Below are 18787 nucleotides of genomic sequence, written 5' to 3' on the forward strand. Positions count from 1 at the left end.
CATCTCTTTAATTCAGGGTGTTTGACTATCTCCGCCTCTGTCTTTCCTCTCCCTCTTTGTGGGAGTATGCATGTCTGTTTGGTTTTGTCAGAAACGTGGTCCTTTCACTGAAAAACAGGAAAATAAAAATCTCTTTTCAACACGCCATTTAATATTGAGGATACACATAGTGATGGATTTTTTGGGAAAAAAACTTGCCATCTGAAGTGTGGATATGATTCTAAACTAGTTGTATGTCCTGGCAGGAATAGAAATGTGTGTGCTTGGTCATATAGTGATGTGCGTGTTATCGCTTATGCCCCCACCTGCTTGCTGCTTAGCATTATGTTTATTACTGTACCTCGGCATCACCCATCCAATATGGAGAGGAGCAGGAGACCACCAGGGAAGCTTAGAGTTTAACTCCCCATCTGTCTATTGTGGATAAGTCTGCTCTCAGCCCCCCCCCCTCCCATCTCCTTCCCTGTGGAATATGAAGCAACCTTTTTTTATTCAAGATGTCTAATGCTACTACACCACACTGACATCGGAGGGAATGTGATTATGAAGCCCATTGTGAGTGCAGTGTCTCCATGTAGCATCGTGAGGGGGTTTATAAATATAATATGTGCCTCACTACTATTGTAGTTGGAGCTGTATGACATTTCACTAAATGTATTCAGTTGTACAGTGCATGAGGTGTTGGATATGGTATGAAACAAGACAATTTGGCATTTGGGGTGGGCCTCTGTGGGCTTCGCGTTCATCGTCAAGCGCAGCAGACCTAGATGATGTCAAACACAAGGCCAGGGTCAGCCAGACAGGAGTGTGTATCCACGAGTGTGTGAGAAAGAACATGAGAGGGTTATGGCTTTGGTACTCTGACAATATTCTGCTCTGGTTGGCATCACACATGAGCAAATCTCAAATGGAACAACATGTATTCTTCCATCTCGCTGCCTTAAAAGTCATATAGCAGCCAGCAGCCACCTGTGGAAACTGTTCCACTGACGACTGCAGCTCAAAGCTTGTCAAGCAATGCTGGCTTTTTTTTTTTTTGGTCCGGTTGCTATTCATTTAAATTGTCAACATCACTGTTTGAATGTGGCATTTGAAGCGAATGATTACTTTAAACTTCTATCTGGTGAACAAGAGAGATGTCATTCGGCCCCCTGAGGGAATTGTGAGATAGAAATGACATGGGCCCCAGCTTTTGGATTTAAAACACTTTTAACGCTTCCAGCAAACTGCAATTACCTTTTTCCTCTGAACCACCTGAAGAATCTTTAAACTTGCCTTTGAAATCTGCAACATCCATGGTACAAGCAGCCGTGGCGGCATGGGAAATGCTTTTTGGGCCGTCACTCAAAAACTGCACATGGCCGACTTCCTGCCAGCCCTGCATGCATATTAGCTACAGTACACACAGTCGCACGACACAGCCAAGCATGCCCCCCTGTGTGCCACCGTTGACGAATGTTTCACTTAGAAAATAGGTCACCTCTGAGCTGGCAGAAAGAATTTAGAAGGGCCAAAATGTAAAAGTGGGCAGATGATTTAGTTTCCCCGTGTCATGATTCGTTTACAGTGCGGTAATGCCTTGCATGTGGCTTATCCGAGACCAGCTGGAGGCAGGGAGATGGAGGGCAAAAATGCATCCAACAAGAACACTCATAACTCCCTTTCCAGGCTGCAGTCTAAAAAGATGAAGTGCAACCCTCATTCCAATAAAAATTTGAACACAGATGCACACTTGATGCACACTTTCTCTGCCGATTCTCCATGAAAGCAACAAACAGCTTCCTTGTATGTTAACAGAATCTAGACCACATCTGTTCTTCATGCCCTTCCACATGAAAGCTGACTCCATTTAGAGTCACTGTTTTGAGGTGTCTGTTAAGCAAAGCATCTTCAGGACACTCTTTTAACACGGACTAGTGTATGATCTCGTGCTGAGAGGCAGGCCTCAGCCTGACAATGAAATCAAAAGGCGGTTCTGACAGGCATGACACGCGTTTGTATTCTACAAATGTTCCCAAAGACACCCCCCTGTTTTTCCCTGGGTAGCGGCACTTTGACACACTCAGTATTCACGGCAGCAGGAAGCCTGTCGGCAGTATTTACACACATAACTGGAGTGAAAAGAGGTAGATTTCACAATGAGGTGCAGCGGTTCGTGGCAGCTGGTATCAAGATGCCATCAGAATCCAGAAACCGCAGGCCTTTGTGATGGTCCCCACTGAGGTATCAGGGTTGGTCTCCGCAGAGGTTGAACTTTCAACGAATTCACTGAAGTGGTGAAGTTACCCGCACATCTGAAGCTTTGTAAAACTTGTCACCAATGTGTGAAGAGCTCACCACTGCAGCCAGAACGCACTCGTAAATCAAAAAGATTGAACTCTTTTCTTTGCTGTGCTCACAAGGACTTTTCCCTCAATGCTACAATCTGATTAAAATCTATTTATTCATGTCTATATTGTAATTAAAAAAACCTTTTATGCCTGTCTCGACACTGCAGATGTCCATTTCTGACAGGACAGAGCTTCCTATTGGCCTATTGATCAGCTGCGCTCCCAAGTGATTGGACTCAGATTGATTGCATCATGGCTGTTTCTGTGAGACAGCTCACAGTTAACATGGCACGCTCGTTAAGTGGTGTGATCCCACTTTACCGATTAAATGGCCCATCACACACAGACAACTGTTTCATTTCAGAAGGTCAGGAAGTTTTCCATCAAATGAATCTGAAGATGAAATATTAAAGGAAATCACGCTGCTTGAGCACAATCTGCTCAGTTCTTCTTAAAACTAAGTAATAAACTTCTCATTATGTCAATAAATTTCCGTAATACTTTTAAATTCTGTTTTATTGATGTTTTATGCAGCGTCACGCTTTTCTTGGGCTGTAATATTGAGGAAAATATTTCTAAATTAGCTGTATCAGCCAAGTACTTTTAAGCACACCAGGTATTTAACTCTGGTTTCCGGTGGCTCTCAATGTACTTTCAAGAACAATGCTGAGATACCCATATACACATTTTTTGTTCTTCCATCAATGTGTCTTTTTGTATTGAGGAAAAAAGGCCTTGAAAGAGATTTAAAAAAAAAAAATCCTCATTATAGGGAAAAATTGAGCGGATTTGTTTTTCTCATGGCTGTTTTTCCCACTGCTGCGCTAATCACAAATACTATGATCTAAGCAAGTACAATCAGGTTCCCAATTTAAACCCCTTCAACTGCATAGAAAATGTGATTCCCGGTTTAGTATGCAGCACTACTTGGCTGTGTGTCTGAGAATGTAATTATCTCTCTGTAAAGAAGGTAAAGTGAAGCCCCTGTTAGCTTTCGTGTCCTTGGCTGCGCCGGGGCAGGAAAATAAATCTTCAGAACAGATCTCATTCTGGGTACATTCATTACACAGTACACATTGCACTCGACAGACAGTAAATTACATTACCAACTCCACTTAAAATTGCAGGTAAAGAGTGACCGAGAGGAAATCCTTATTCAGAAGTAAACTTTAAGTATTGGTTTGTATCTCGGCAGGCCTTGGATCAGCACTAAATTACACACCAGTCCAACCTCTACTGCTCGAAGGGCCACTAGTAATCACTATTTGTACCTGTGTGAGCTCACAAACAGCCGCAACATAATTGGGTGTTTTGTAAGAAAGATCCCATTGCAGTGTAATTATTTTCTTTATCTGCGGCAGATCCTGTGTCTGATTCCACGAGAAAGCCTCATTGTGAATCGGAGCTCTTTCTGGAACCATAGTACGGCCAAGGGCAATAGCAGAAAGCAATGAAGTATGGGTAAAGCGCCATGTGTGAATGAAATACAAATGCCACTCCATTCAGCAGGACAGAGTTTGCCGTAGATATATACACCCAAATGAAAAAGGGCCACAATCACTTTAGGCTGAGATGCGAGCAAACAAATTAATTATTTATGAACAATGAATATTGCATATTGCTCTCAAAATTGTTGTTGCCTCTCCTTCATAAGCCAGCAGATTTGATTTGCAGCGCTGGATATTCACTTCCATGGAAGCTGAATTCTAATCACTTTTTCTGCGTCAGCACACAGAGACGGGAGAAGCAGCCAACATGCAGCCGATATTTGTGACACAGAACACTGAAGTATTTATAATGTTTTTTGTTTTGTCTTTTTTTTAAAAAAAATACCCATGTTAAATTAATTGCATTTAATTTTCTTGACATGCAACATAAACACGGTCCCTCCATTGGACACTGAAAGAGTTTTTCTACCTTGTACCCAGCCGATAAACAACGTTTCTCCGGTGGCATCACATCATGTTGTGTCCCTTATTTTCACCAACATTGCCTTCTGATGTGCCCACTTTAAAAAGTAATCGAGTGGTCAAACAAAGCCTGAAACCGCTGCTGTGTAACCATTGGCTTTTCTATTTTGCGCTGTGGTTCAGATGTAGGGTAATAATGGCTCTGCCATCTGCTCACCCGGTTGTCCTTTAAATTGTCTTCTTTCGCTATTGGCTTAAAACAAAACAAAACAAAAGTGCACAATGCTGTTTATGCCTGGCACACATTCTCCTCTCTCTCTGGGAAGAAAAGTACCGCCATCAACAAAAGATCATTTTGGAAATATGCGCAAACAACTGAGTTTTTAGAGGCTGATTTCATCTGTTTTTATACACTTTCACTGACGCCACTTGCATTCAGTGACTGATTCATCAATAATGTGCAGCATCAACACAAATATAAAGACACAATCATTTCCTGTATGCGAATAATAAGCTCATGTGCTTATTCCCTACACTGCCAATGATTTATCTTCCCGTCCATCCCTCAATCTCCTGTAACTGCTCAAGGTCTGGGGCTGCAGCCTATCCCAGTACGCGTTCGACAAAAGGAAGGGGCCACTCGGAAAAGGTCGGCAGTCTATCACAGTGTTGACACACATAGACAGACAGCCACGTTCACGCCTACATGCAATTTATTGTTTCCACTTCACCTACCCTGAATGTGTCTGGACTGTGGGAGGAAAAGTGAGCGCAGAGAGGAGAACATGTATACTCCGCACAGACAGACTCCATCTGGCCGGGGCAGGTTCAAATCCAGGGCCGCTGATTATCCCATCTATCATTTTATGCTCATTTGAATGGAAGCAAACAAACATATGAGTCACACAGCTATGCTTCCAACTGGCTCCACATCTCGTCTCCTGACAGCTCTAGCTCTGAGAGGTAGCTAATAGTTCAGATAAACTGATTTTTTTTGGCTAGTATGGAACAGCGCGGCAAGCTGTGAACACAACGCTGCCATATATTATCGCCATGTAAAGTTAATACAGTGAACTTTTTAGCAAACAGTTACCAGCATTCCCATTCATTTCCATCTGATGAATGTAAGTCTAACATTCAATCTCTTTTTAGAAAAGATATGCAGCTCTTTGGCTCCTCAAGTATGTTCATCAGCTGGATGCTAACTGTTTGCCATTTGGTGCAGGGTTGGTATCGTACAGTGGGTTTATCAGAGCTTGTGCTGACAACAGCGACTGAAAATGCTCAAAAATATTAAAGTTGCAAACCACTGTGACTACTTTCACATTAGAAACAGCATTTTCATCCACTGTTGAAACATATTTAACATTTCATAATGTAAGGTAAAGGAATATGGACTTCACATCAGTCAAACTTTGCTGCAGGAAAGGTGTGACAGCAGCAGCCAAAATACATCCAGGAAGACAGAGCCGGGGAGGAATGATCTCTTTGCAGTGTGTCACGAGATTTTAGAGATGAGATACTGCTTACTTACTGCTCACTGTGGGATATGTATTTGACCAGATTTTTTCTTTTTTTTTTAACATGAAAAGCTTTGCGGTCTGTTGACCGTCAGTGTCGACGGTTGAAGAAAACCTTTGTTCATTGCACACGCTGTCATCATGAATACGATACCGCTCAGCAGCTCAGTGACGGTTGGCCCAAGCCTTGTGACATTAATTTTAGTTTGGGTAACTTCCAATAGATGAGTAGTAATAATGTATGAATATAAATATCATACATATCTGATACAACTACTCTTATTGTCATGCTTTTTTTATGCTATCTGAATGTCTGGCTGAGTTTGTTGCTCTTTCAAGATCCATCTAATCCAACCTTCAGTAAAGTGGGCTACTGGGAGAGTGATATGAGCCTACTTTAATGTGCTCTGCCAACATTTCAAATATTCATGATGTTGTAAGTGTCACAGTAACAGAGAACCAGTTTACCAAGGTTGTTGAAACCCCATCACAAGGCATCCACTCTTAGACCTGGTATGAAAATCTAAATCTCCACCCAAAGTGACGCCTGGGATGTGATCTGCTTTCGGTGCGCAGCTGACAAAAAAACAGAGGTAATATTTAATTCAGCAACAAACACTGAATACGAGCTGCTCATTCAGCTTGTATTCCCTGTGTTCTGCGTCTGCTGTGGCTCTCCTCACTCTGTCCAAGCAACTGAGACGCAATTTTCATGATAATAGACTTTCGCGTAATCAGGAGATGAATTCTTGCTTCCCTGTAGATTTTGTGAGCTCTCAAACTGGAAATCTTCCCGCCGAGCTCATTATGAAATTAGATGCAATCTATTCTGAGATGCTAATGCAAATTGCATCTGAGATAAAGCTAGCGTTGCTTTTCCCGTCCCCTCATTTGGATGTGTGTTTTTAGCGTGCATACAACACTCGACATGGATGCTAAACTTGTGGGAGGATCATTAGGATGGAAGACTTCAATCATCTCTGTCATTTCTGTGTAATCGTGTACTTATTTCCTATCATAACTCATCACATTTTCCGGCTGTCATCTAATTGCTGGGCAGGCATCCAACACCGTAGACTTATATGTTGCTAATAGATGTAAAATGAGTACAGAAACCAGTGGCTGCATAAAAGGGATATAAACGCAGAAGTTGTAACAGTATAGGTTTTGGCAGTTTGACAGTTTTTGCCATAATCAAGTGTGACGACTCAAATGCTGATTACTTTGATTCTTTGATCCCTTTTAACATGAGAATCGCGAACAGGACGACGTGTACAGAAGACTGAAATATCTGAGCAGAGGCCATGTAAATTCATCAAATGGTCTTATAGTGCGTGTGTGTGTGTGTGTGTGTGCGTGTGTGTGTGTGTGTGCATTATATTGTATGTCTTCATGTGTGACACACACACAAGCTGGTGTAAGTGTATTTTTCCTGCGTCAGTGTGTGTAGGATCAGAGAGAGAGATTGGGGGTGTGTTGGGGGGGGTCGCTGGGGTATGTGATGGTGTGTCTCTGGAGAGCACAGCCAAGCAGAACTGTGATATGCGGAGGGAGGCCTAATTATGGTGTGACGCAGGTTCAATGTGCTGCCCTCAGCACTGCTGACCGAACACTTCTAATGGGACATGCAGGTGCCAAAGAACATGGGAAAACGCAAGGAGGGCTGCTTAATAAATAGATAATCACATCAGCCCCCCCCACCCCTTCTCTTCTCTAAAGCCTGCTCAGGCTGGGCTTCATTAAAGAGCAGTAGCAGTATTACTCTCGCTATAGAAAGCTGACCGCGTTGACATCTGAATGTGTTTTACTCTTGCAAGGCTTCGCTGATTGTTCTGTTGTTCATCATAAATGATTCTTAAAACAGTGTGGTGCTGGAGATGCTCGGGGATGTGAGTGCGCCCCTGGATGAGAGAATGGGTAAAGGAGGCAGTCTGCAGTGAATTACACTCACCGTCTGCATACAAATCGGCGAGCCGGCGACGAGAGACAGAGAGGCCGACAACAGATTTAACATCTCAGTGAGCGGGTGAGGATGGTGCAAGCTGGCAGCTCCCATCTTCTCTCTCTCCTCTATCCACGCCCTGTCTTCACTCAGCCAGCCTCCCTGGTGATGATGGTGGTGGCTGCGGAGGAGCTGCCGCGGCGGCGGCGGCGGCGGCGGCAGCAGCAGCGGGCCAGCTGGCGTCCCGTTGGAGGGGCACGTTGGGATGGCAGCCAGCACGAACTGTCAGAGGCCTGCCAGGGCTGCCGAGGAGCTGGGCACTCTCCGTTCTGTTCAGCATGATGCAGTAACAGGGAACAAACACACACACACACACACACAGCAGATTTGTATCACTACACAGCACATATGAGAGTCTTCAGTGATTATTAAATTCCATATCCCACAACCCAGCCTGAGAATTAAACCAGGGTTTAGGAACAGGAACAGTTCAAAGCAAGATCATCTCAATGGCATTGCAATGATCAGCAGATTCACTTGTTTTGGCAAATTTAAGTTGTAATGCAGTTTTACATGATGTTGATGAACGGTCCAGATTCATACGCAACCAACTGAGGCCACTGTATGACCCAAGCTTCCAGCACAACCTCTTTTTCAACAACAAATTACACCAATCCATTTTTTGGTGCGTTTCATTCTAATTGATACCCAATTCTAACTTTAAATTCTTGGGCTGCAGTTTTCATTGAGTCTGCGATTGCAATCTGTGCGCATTAAGCGTCTGATTTGGTAAGCCGGCGGCTCATTACGCAGTCAGCTCCTGGTACTGAGGCTCCAAGATGAGCTCACGGAAGGAGAGCTCACGGGCGCAGTTCAGAGGTGGGATTTCTGGGAGCTCGGCAAACAGGCGAGTGTTGCACGTTTCAATCACATTTTCAAAAAGCATTTACTGCAACACAGATTGACACACACACGTCCTTCTGTCTGTCAAGTGTCCCGTTTGTCAATCTGATTCTGTCTGTCTGCATCCACCGATGTCTATCTGTCAGTCTGTCTCTCCGCTCATTAACAGGGTTGTGTGTAGTGAGGCTCAGCGGACATTACATGCGCCATCTATTTGCCAGATGTTATTGCTTACACGGTGGCGATTTCATAAGGTGCTGTGACAATTTCATTAACTTGGGGGAAATCAGACTCTTTCCCAGACATGGAGAAAATGGAGAGGCAAAGGAGGGGTTCAGGATCTGAGACGCTGTTACATTAGCAAGATGGGGGAGGGATACATCACCAAGGAATTATTGAGCACAATAGACACGGCGGAGCCATTCTCCTCTATTTTAATGAGATATGTTCGGCTCATGCTACCTGCGGTCCTGTAAGTAAATGAAAACGCACCAGGATGGCATGCTGAATTGTTACCGACAAGAGCCTTCATCAGCAATGTGGCTGATTTTCCCATTGGCCCCACTATGGATTCAAATTTGGAGGAGATGTCGGATCAAATCAGATATATCCAATTTCAGGAGCGCATTGTGCTCTCAGAGTTAGCAGCTCACTGTAGGGCTTGAAGAGGAGAAAAATTGTGCTGGAGCTCCACGGTCACATGGTTAATGGGGTTTCATTGAAAGCACAAGACGAGGGGTGATAGCCCTCCCTGATCACATTAGTCACATATCGATCAAGCCCCTCTGTCTGCTTGCTAAAGGTGAACATGCGAGCCGTAATCCTGTTAGCAGCTCTTTCCCCAACCACTCGCCCAGATGGAGAGGTATCTGCGATAAGGTTATCTGCTCACATCTAAGGTTTCCCTGGAAGGGCTGTTTACAAGCTGCCTTTGTTCATGCTGCATCTGATTTCACAGTATGCCCCCTTTTTTCTCAAGGATCAGAAATGCAAAAATAAGTTGTTGTCTCTGTGTCTTTATCACTTTTCGAGGCTGTATCTTATCTATGCACACACCTACTGTACACATACCACATATGCGGTAGAAAATGTACATACAGAGAGAGTTCCCGACAGCAGGGTGTGATTGCGAAAACAGATGAAGAGATAAGGGGATTCATCAAAAAGCAAGATGCTTAAACTCAGTGGCCAGTGATGCATAATTCATCGCTGATCAAATTTGACAAGTTCTTATCTTCCTGTTTGGGGTTTGTTGTGGAACAATGCTTTGTCGTTTCCTTTTTTTTCACGGCTGCATTGTCTCTGGATGCTGCGAGAGTGTGAGAAGTCTCATTTCCATTTTTGCAGTCGGGCCACATTAGCATACATTCCTCCATGCGGAAGTGAGGCGGGGTGGGGAGTTTGGGGTGGGGGTGGGGGGGGCAACTGGGGTCCTCATCAGATAGGATTAAAGAAGAGAGTCCACTGGAGCAGAGCAGATTTAGGGAGAGACAGGCGGAGAGAGCGAGGAGGGGAGAGGAGAGGTGTGCAGAGGGATGGAGAGGAAGGGACAGAGGAATAGCTGGACCATGAAACACGAGTCTTCGACCTCGCACATGGCTCCTCTGCAGTACATCTGAACCAGTTATTAGATGGTGTTCGAGTCTCTTAGTCAAAGCCATATCTGCTCAGGCTCTGATTCTTCTTTATTGCCAACATCAGAACCTCAAAAGTCCATTCCTCCATCCAGCGTCGCCCTATCACATTGGTTCACAACAGACCTTGAAGCATAAAGGGTACTGCTTGTGATACTGCGCTGGCGCATTCATAGTTGTCCTTATTACAATGTCGTTTTCTTTGCACATAAAGTACCATTACATTATCAGGGTATGTTTGCTGCAATCAAAACATCTCAATGACGATGCCAGACGCAGATATTTTCAATGTGCTGTACAGCGGCAGACAGATGAGCTTTCTTACTCAGGATGACTCTCACTCACCTGGGTTTGAACCAGGGGCCCCAAGATGAACAGCTACCGATTTAAAGGAAACACCAGAGCTTTTATTTCCCCGGTGTCTGCCATTGTGGCAGTTCAGTCAAATTTTGTCAGTTACTAAAGTTCTGCCCTTTTTCTCCTACCCATGGGGGCCCTGCACAAGTCAATCAGAAGCTAAAGCGATTAATGTATTCCTCATACAGCATGACATTTATCTAAGGCCTTTACCTCCAAGCAGTGCTCATAGTTGGCTGTTCCACGTAAAAGTCAGGAACCTGGGCTGATATGAGAACAGTTAAACCTCAGGGATCCTGCTTTATAAGACACGTCTCTTTTTATTTGTTGTTGTTTATTTGTTGTATTTGTCATTAATGCATTACGTGCTTCTTGCCAAACGGATCATTATATAATGTGTATAATACAGCTGTAGTTCTCTTCAGGAACTGCCAGCCAATCTTTAATCCAATCCAAAAATTCCCTCATACAGTGACGATATGAAATCCTTTACGTCCGATTATATCGTGCCAATAAGAGTTAAATGAACACTATATCGACAGCATCTGTTGGAGATAAAGAGGGTTGGGGCAGCGGGTGGAGGAGATGCAGGAAGTCCCTCTCCCGTCTGCTTGCTGTTACAAAACAATCAGATATTGCGTTCATTGGTAATTATTGATTGACTATTTCTGATGACTGGGTTGAGTTATAGACCTATATTCTTATCGGGCTGCTTATTTTCAGATAACTGATTCAGTTTTACTCTCTGGATATATTGTGCCTCATTTATGTCTATGAGACTTCTTTAGAAGTAAATCCCATCGCTGATGTTTTAACACTTGCTCTCAGACCTTAGTTGATAAAGCAGACTACATCATCGTCCCATGTTAACATGTCTCCTGCTCTTCCATGATCCTTTGTTAAATGCAAAAAAGGAGAGACGCACCCAGGGGCCTAATTTCCACACACACCCTTCTCACTTTATGGATACAACATAAATAATTCTTTATTTATTATCAGTATTCACTGAGTTAACAGGCTCATTGCTGACATTGGAAATGGCAGCATAGGTAACTTTTTAAGGATTGTGGGCTTTCTGTATACTAACATGATTGTGGAAAGCATGATCAGCAATTTAATCAATTCTTTGCAAGATGATAGAAATATATAGACACAGAAAGAAAATGACACATTCCTTGTATGTACTCTGTTTTTGTATGTATCATTTGTCAGCCTGTAAAAGTCTCATGTTAGCTCATTAAATATGATGGATTTCGCATTTTCTCAGTGCAGTCCCCTTTAAAGGTCCAGTGTGTTGGTTTTAGTGACATCGAGTGGTGAGGTTGCAGATTGCAACCTATTAAAAACCCATCACCTCATCCCTCCCTATGACGGCTGCTCAAAATGCTCTCTGGAGCCATGATGAGCACGGTGGCTCATTCTGCTTCCAAAGAGCAGAGATATCGGTGTGTTGTTTGGCGGTGAGTCAGACCAGTCAGTTTGTGTGATAAGCTTCACTTAAACAGCGGGACTGAGAGGGTTAATGTCTCATTTGACATGAGATAAAACATGCTATTGTTGATTTCTGCTGCTCCTTGAGCCCACTTTCCTTCTGCAGCAGCATGAACAAAGACTGAAAAGAGGAAAGAAACAAATGGGCGACTGATGGCCAAAGCCTTCGAGTTTGTTATAATCGTACTGAAGAACCAGCAGTGGCTGAGGGGCAGGTGGGGAATCCAGGGCTCTGCATTGAACGCCCTGGCAAAAAAGCTTGGATGACACTCAATATTTCTTTTCATATCCAACAAACACAGAGAGCTCCTATAAACTGCCCTCTGTTTTACCCAGCGTTTCAAAGATTTTTATATTTCCACAAACGCGTCGTCCGTTTCATCTAAAGCCATCCATCTTGTGGGAGAAAAAAAAAATTTTAACTGAAGAAATACAGAAGTTCAGATAAATTCCCTCCATCTGGCTATTTGATAGAAACAGCAATATTTTGTTTACTCTGCGATATCAAATGGCGACGGGCGATAATTCTACGGTGACTGAAGGCAGCCGGCTCATCTGAGTGATGAATATTGTATTCGTGTCAAATAGTTTTCCAGCGGTGATTCATTGCCATATTTATGAGGTCAGCTATCACAACACATGGGCCGCATGGCGTCATGTGGCTGTACATGATGTTGTGCTCGGCCTGCCACCCGTTCAGCACACTCATGGCTCCGTTTCCTGTCAGTCCTAACCTTCACCATCACTCATCAGTGTGGGTCTGCGCTCTCTCTCTGTCCCTCGCTCTCTCCTAGGGGCTCACACACATCCCTCCATGATTAATTTACCATCCCATTCCTCCACTCCAAATGGATAAGTTGAGCACATCCATTATGGACCTGTGTGTGTGTGTGTGTGTGTGTGTGTGTGTGTGTGTGTGTGTGTGTGTGTGTGTGTGTGTGTGTGTGTGTGTGTGTGTGAGCGTGTGATGCTTTCTGTTTGCCGCACCTAGATCAGACATGGCTATCAGAAGTCAGCTGAGTTTGTGTGCGTGTTAAGAATTTTGATTGAAAAATTATGGTTGCACTTATAATATCTGTTCTGCGCTATTACAAATGACAAATACTCCTCTACGATACGATGAATTCAGTGTCCTTTGACTAATCGATGTAAAAATTTGTGGTTTTAACACATAAAAAAGACAAGTTCTTAGATTAAGACAGTAATTACATCAGATCAAAATTAACTTAGTGCAAACTCATCGCCTTTGAAAAAATATTTCAACACAAATAAAAGAAGCTGAATAGACGTTCTGTGCTTTCATAGGCAGACAATAGCACTACATGTGTATTGTGCCGTACATCTTCTTCACTAGCCCTTGCTGAATATTTCTGTCTGCGACTGCACAATGTGCTGAATATGGTTCGACTTTAGAAGAGGTGGTGGACAGTCTGAAAGAGACTGCGACCTTGTTAAAGTTAAGCTACACTTTCTTGCACAAAAAAGTATTGGTTGGTATAATACACTGGAGCTATAATAGTGTCGCAGCCACAAGCAAAGACTTACCCTGTGGCCAAGGACTCTCCATCTTTGCCAGGTGAGATAATCCCATGGAGGGTATTCATCAGATTGAAAGAGACAAGACTTCACTCTGTCTTTCCATCACAGCATCTCTAACTGAGAGCATTGCTTCTATCTGGAGCCGGGGGCGAGGAAGTCTGTTCAACTTTGAAGTAAACTCGGCTCTGGCAAAGGGATCTAAATTAACACTGCTTGGTGAGGTGTGAGGCATATGGATTTGAATGGGGATTTATGATGAAGCCATCAGCGCGGGAGCTTTCCACGGGACAGTTCGCATTTCAGCCGCCACAGCCAGTTGAAAACTTATGTCTTGTGGCATCAGCTCTTAGAAACGCTGGGGAAATCCCCGCGGTATGGAGCTCTACGACGAGCAAGGCTTCGTCTTGGCAGGGAGGGTTTAGGTTTAGTGACCGGCACTTTTAATGCAGTGACAGCAGCAATATAATGAGTCCTGAAGATTGCTGATTCCTCTTTAATGCGCCCCACACAGGAAATCACCAAAACTCTAGCTGCTCATTATCCACGTGGACGGATATAAAATTCTCAATGTTGATATGAGTCGTAGGTGTGTTGGAACGGACGCGGACATGCGTACGCACACACACACTCTCGCGCACAAACACACCTCACTCCTCTACCCACTCTTTTCCATCTTATATATTTCCAGCATGACTGAGCTTACCGCATTCCCCTACAGAGCCCTTCTCCAAACTTGCAGAGTGCTTGAGCAAACACTGTGTACCGGCCCAATTAAAACTCCTGTGGCGTGGGCGAGGGGGTATGGCAGCATGGGATGGATAGATGGGGCATAACGACCCGTTGGGGTAATGACCATCTTCTCCCTCTCCCTCCCTCTCCTTATACACACCTCTCCTTCATCTCCTCCCCTCTTTTGAATTTCCGTCTCCCCTCTTCCTCCCCACGCCTTTCTCTCTTCCTCTCCATGTTGATTGTCTGTCACTCCCTCGGTGCTCCTGGGAGCAGCTAATTGCACCTCTTGCACTCCCCCGCCTCCCCCTCGTGTCACAGGATGCCGATTGTGGTGGGTACTCACTTTAAGCGATCAATGGCGCGAGTTGCTAAACAGCCCCGTGCGGAGCTGACTGCCGGGATGGCGTCTGTGGTCGATGCAAGGCGCTTTCTGCGGCCTGGTGTTTATGCATTTCAAAGGGGTTTTCGCAAATGCATCACGCGCCGCACATCACCTTCAGCTGAAGTGCGCTGTTAGGCAAAGAGCAAAGCAATCCCCCTCCCCAACGGTAATGAAGTAAACCAAAACGGGAAAAAAGGCTGAAATAAGTTGATAGTATGAATCAAAGCCATCGACCCAAGGGGATATACAAACACGTATTTCCTTCCCATTCTGCAAGAGGCTTAAATTGAAAGTTTAAACCTTTTCACTCGTATGAAAGGATGATGTCTTCTCTTATGTGTCGCTGTCAGGTGTCATCGTGGCTCCCGTTGACAGCAGTGCTGCACCCTTCAGAATAAACAGTGAGTTGGCATAAAGGAATAATGACAGAATGTGACAAATAATCACTCACAAGTTGTCAATCATCCACACCCAGAGGTTGTTTGTTGTGACACAAATAGCAGCAGTAAACTTAGTCACAGGGAAGATGACATTTGCAAAGGTTTGGGTTACGTCCTCAGCATGCAAGGAGCTGTTTTTATTCCAACAGCCTGCGACACCAGCTCTCCAGTGTGCGTTAAAAATGGTGGAATACTCTCTCACAGGATTGAGGCCACGTTTCACACAAAAGGAAGCGGATCAGCGATAACGATGTCTCGTTATCATTTACTCGCGCTTGCATTTTGTGCAGACACATTCAACTGCCTGCAAACAAACACTCCCAATGATTGCATTTACAAAAGTGCATTCTATTTTGCATCCTGTGAGTCTTTATTTGGCAAAATGTCTGCTTCGAGACTCCTCCTGGCGCACCGGTGAAAACAGAAGGGATCTTTTTGGAGTTAAACACATTGCATGTTGTGAAAGAGCTGTCACAAATGATCTGCTAATGTGATTACAGAGTAATACCCCTGAGCGCTGAATGTGACTGTTAAAGGAGGAAGCGAGGAGGAAGAGGTTTTTTAAAGTGGGAAACTGTTTGGCAAAAGGCTTTGACACTGCCAAAAAAACAAATGAGAGCAGGGTGAGAGTAAATGTCTTTCAGTATTGAGTGATTTGCTTACATTACTTTCTTTAAAACCCCAGTATAGACACGCACCTCTACCTCTCCCTCTGCTCACTTTCTCACTGCAATCCCACTGTAAAAGCTGACATTATCGATGCTTAATTACGCTTTAGGTTTCTCATCAGTTTCAAATTTAATCAAGGAGAAAATTAATATTTTAAAATCAGATTTTCTGAGCAATATTCAAGTTGATTCAGGACTGCTAATGAGAGAGGCGTAGATACACGAGACAGGCTGACGTACTCTTTAATTATCCCCTTCTTGCCTTCTCTCTGCGTTACACAGGATCACTTCAGTGGCCCTTCTTTTGTCCGGAACATGGAGCTCAGTTGGTTTGTATTTTCACTCAAGTGCCAGATGAGCTCATAATATATATTTTTTGTCATCTGTTCTTGGCCATATCTGTTTTTGTTAGAGCCTAATGAGAGCAGTGCTGCTTGTATTATGTGCTGTTCAAAAAGGAATCAGAAACTGGAATCTGATTGGTTAAACTAAATGAGAAAACTCTGAAGGACGCATCAAATACTGGTATCTAATCCTTTGAATTCTAAAATATAAACAGACATGACCTGCAGAACCGTGAGCGTACTCAGTTATTTAGAGGTTTTTGTATCATGTCACGTGGACTGAGAAATGTTGATAATTAATACATTTGTGGAATTAAAAGGCAGAAGGACAGACCTGGAGTATCATCAGGAAGTTGGACATAATCGAGATGTGTCTGCCTGATCCATGTGAACCGCATGCAGATCAAGCTAAATATTCAGTATTTAATCTCAGTTCTGATCATCCATTAATGACACAAACCCTTAGGCTGGGTGCATGAGGTTCAAAAAAAGGGTCATGTACAAACTATGAATATATATGAGAGGGCAGCAGGGTGTCGCAGAGGGCAGAAGTAGAACCATTAACACAAGTGTGCCAGTTCAAGCACCTGAGTTTTCAACCATCCACCCAGCGGAAACGCAAAGTATTCGAAGCATTGTTGTTGGAGCTGTAATTTGGCTTTTTAAAACCGTGCTTAATGGCAAATTATGGTTCATTTTGCAATGTGAGTCTTTTTAAAATTTTCATTTCAATGAATAATGATAACATCCTTACCAAAGTAATAGAAATGCACATACCAAATCAGGGTATGTGCCAAGACTGATTTAAGGAAGAAGATCAGGTATCACACAGACACACAGTTTCTCACTTTAAATTAGGGAACGAGAGCTCACTGTTATTGGATCTGAAATCAATTTAGGCATATTCTAAATTGAGGTATTATATCAGTGAATTTCTATGAAGTAATTATTAAGATCTCTTTAATTTCTAAAAACATCCAACAAGGCAAAAAGCACAAGAGCTCAAATAATCAGAGTTTGGTCAGATTATCTAAACCACTTAATTTGGAGGTAAAAACAAAGGTAAGTGCACCCAAAATGTTGGTCGCAACCCCTCACTGCGCAGAAAAACTGCCACTGTGAACCAGAAATTGGTCTTTAAATTGGATATTTGCAACAGGCAATTTGGGCTGTAATTCCACCATTTACCTTTCTTCTTTCAAAAATAATTTTGGTCGACCTGGTGCTCTCTTTCAAAACCTGTCTGATCATCTCGACCCAACTTCATTTCAGTGTTCCCAGAACTCAGCAATTAACTTGGTGAGCACGTTGTTATTACCGACAGGAATGAACCAAAGTTACAAAAATAGAACTGAAATGTGCCTTTGAAGACAGCCCATCATAAAAAGAGCCTTATCTGATTACTTCTGCTGTAACTATTGTAGTCATCATAATTGTACCTACCTTTATATAATTAACTTTCATAACAGGAGCACCGACTTCGTCTGCTTCAACCTTTGCGACCATGTAATTTCGTAGTTTCCTCCTGATAATTTCTTCGGTGAAGTATTGGAAGTTTCACTCAAACAATAAATTAAGAAAATCTGGCTCTCAAAAGGTCCCCTTCTACTAATGAGCAGAACAACAAAATGCATGTAACTGCTCTTTGTGTCCTGTCAGCAGTACAAATGAGCTAAGCGGGCGACAACTAGGGGGTCACCTTGAGATGGTTTGCTGACATGGGAGTTTGTGTCCTTTCTAATCGGTACGAGTCTTGAATATATATTTTTGTTCTTGCAGAAAATGACATTCACAAAATTCTGTTTTGCCTTGCCAGCTCCACACTACTGTGCTTTTCCTTTTATTTATTTATTTTTTTACAAAAGACATTTACAGACGTTCGGCGCAGTAACAAGTCACAAACAATGAGCAGGATTGACTATTTTAAATTCTAAACTTGAGAATCAAGACCTTCCTTGAGCAGGTAATCAGTGTCAGTTATTTCAGACCCAAATATACTCAAAATCATCTACATGTCACCACAGTTTTAGCAGAAAGGCAGGTGATTCAGGCCTGGTGTAATTCCTAACTCTGTCCTCTCCTGTTAATTATATAATGCTTCACTTCTGCTAGCATCACACACTTGATGAACGCAGTCCTGAGAGATTACTTCTCCAGAGCAGCAGACAGGCTGGATTACCTAGACAAATTAATGGCTCTATAATTTGATTTTCCCGGGATTGCAATGCCTAAGCGACTCCAGCAGAGAGGAACGGTCTGAATCAGCCCTGCTGCGCTGTGACATTAGCTAATCACATCTGCATGCTAAAGAGACCGCTGGGCCACAGGGAAACAAAAGGCTCCACAGAGGTAGGAAATGGGAACGATTTCCTTCAGAAAGTGATCTGTAAGGACGACCAGCAGGATTCTTGGCTCAAAATTGCAGCTCTGGGTTCAACTGAACAAGGTCTACGCTGAAGGATGCAAGAGCCAAGGTATAGTGGTAAATCTGTTACAAATGGAAGTAGCAGAGTGCACTCTGGGTGGCCACTTGTCCCTGTCAGAGTGCCTGTTGCGCCTGACATCCCCTTGCAAACATTTGTCAAGTGTTTCTGG

This window comes from Chaetodon trifascialis, chromosome 19, assembly GCF_039877785.1.
Source record: "Chaetodon trifascialis isolate fChaTrf1 chromosome 19, fChaTrf1.hap1, whole genome shotgun sequence".
NCBI lineage: Eukaryota > Metazoa > Chordata > Actinopteri > Chaetodontiformes > Chaetodontidae > Chaetodon > Chaetodon trifascialis.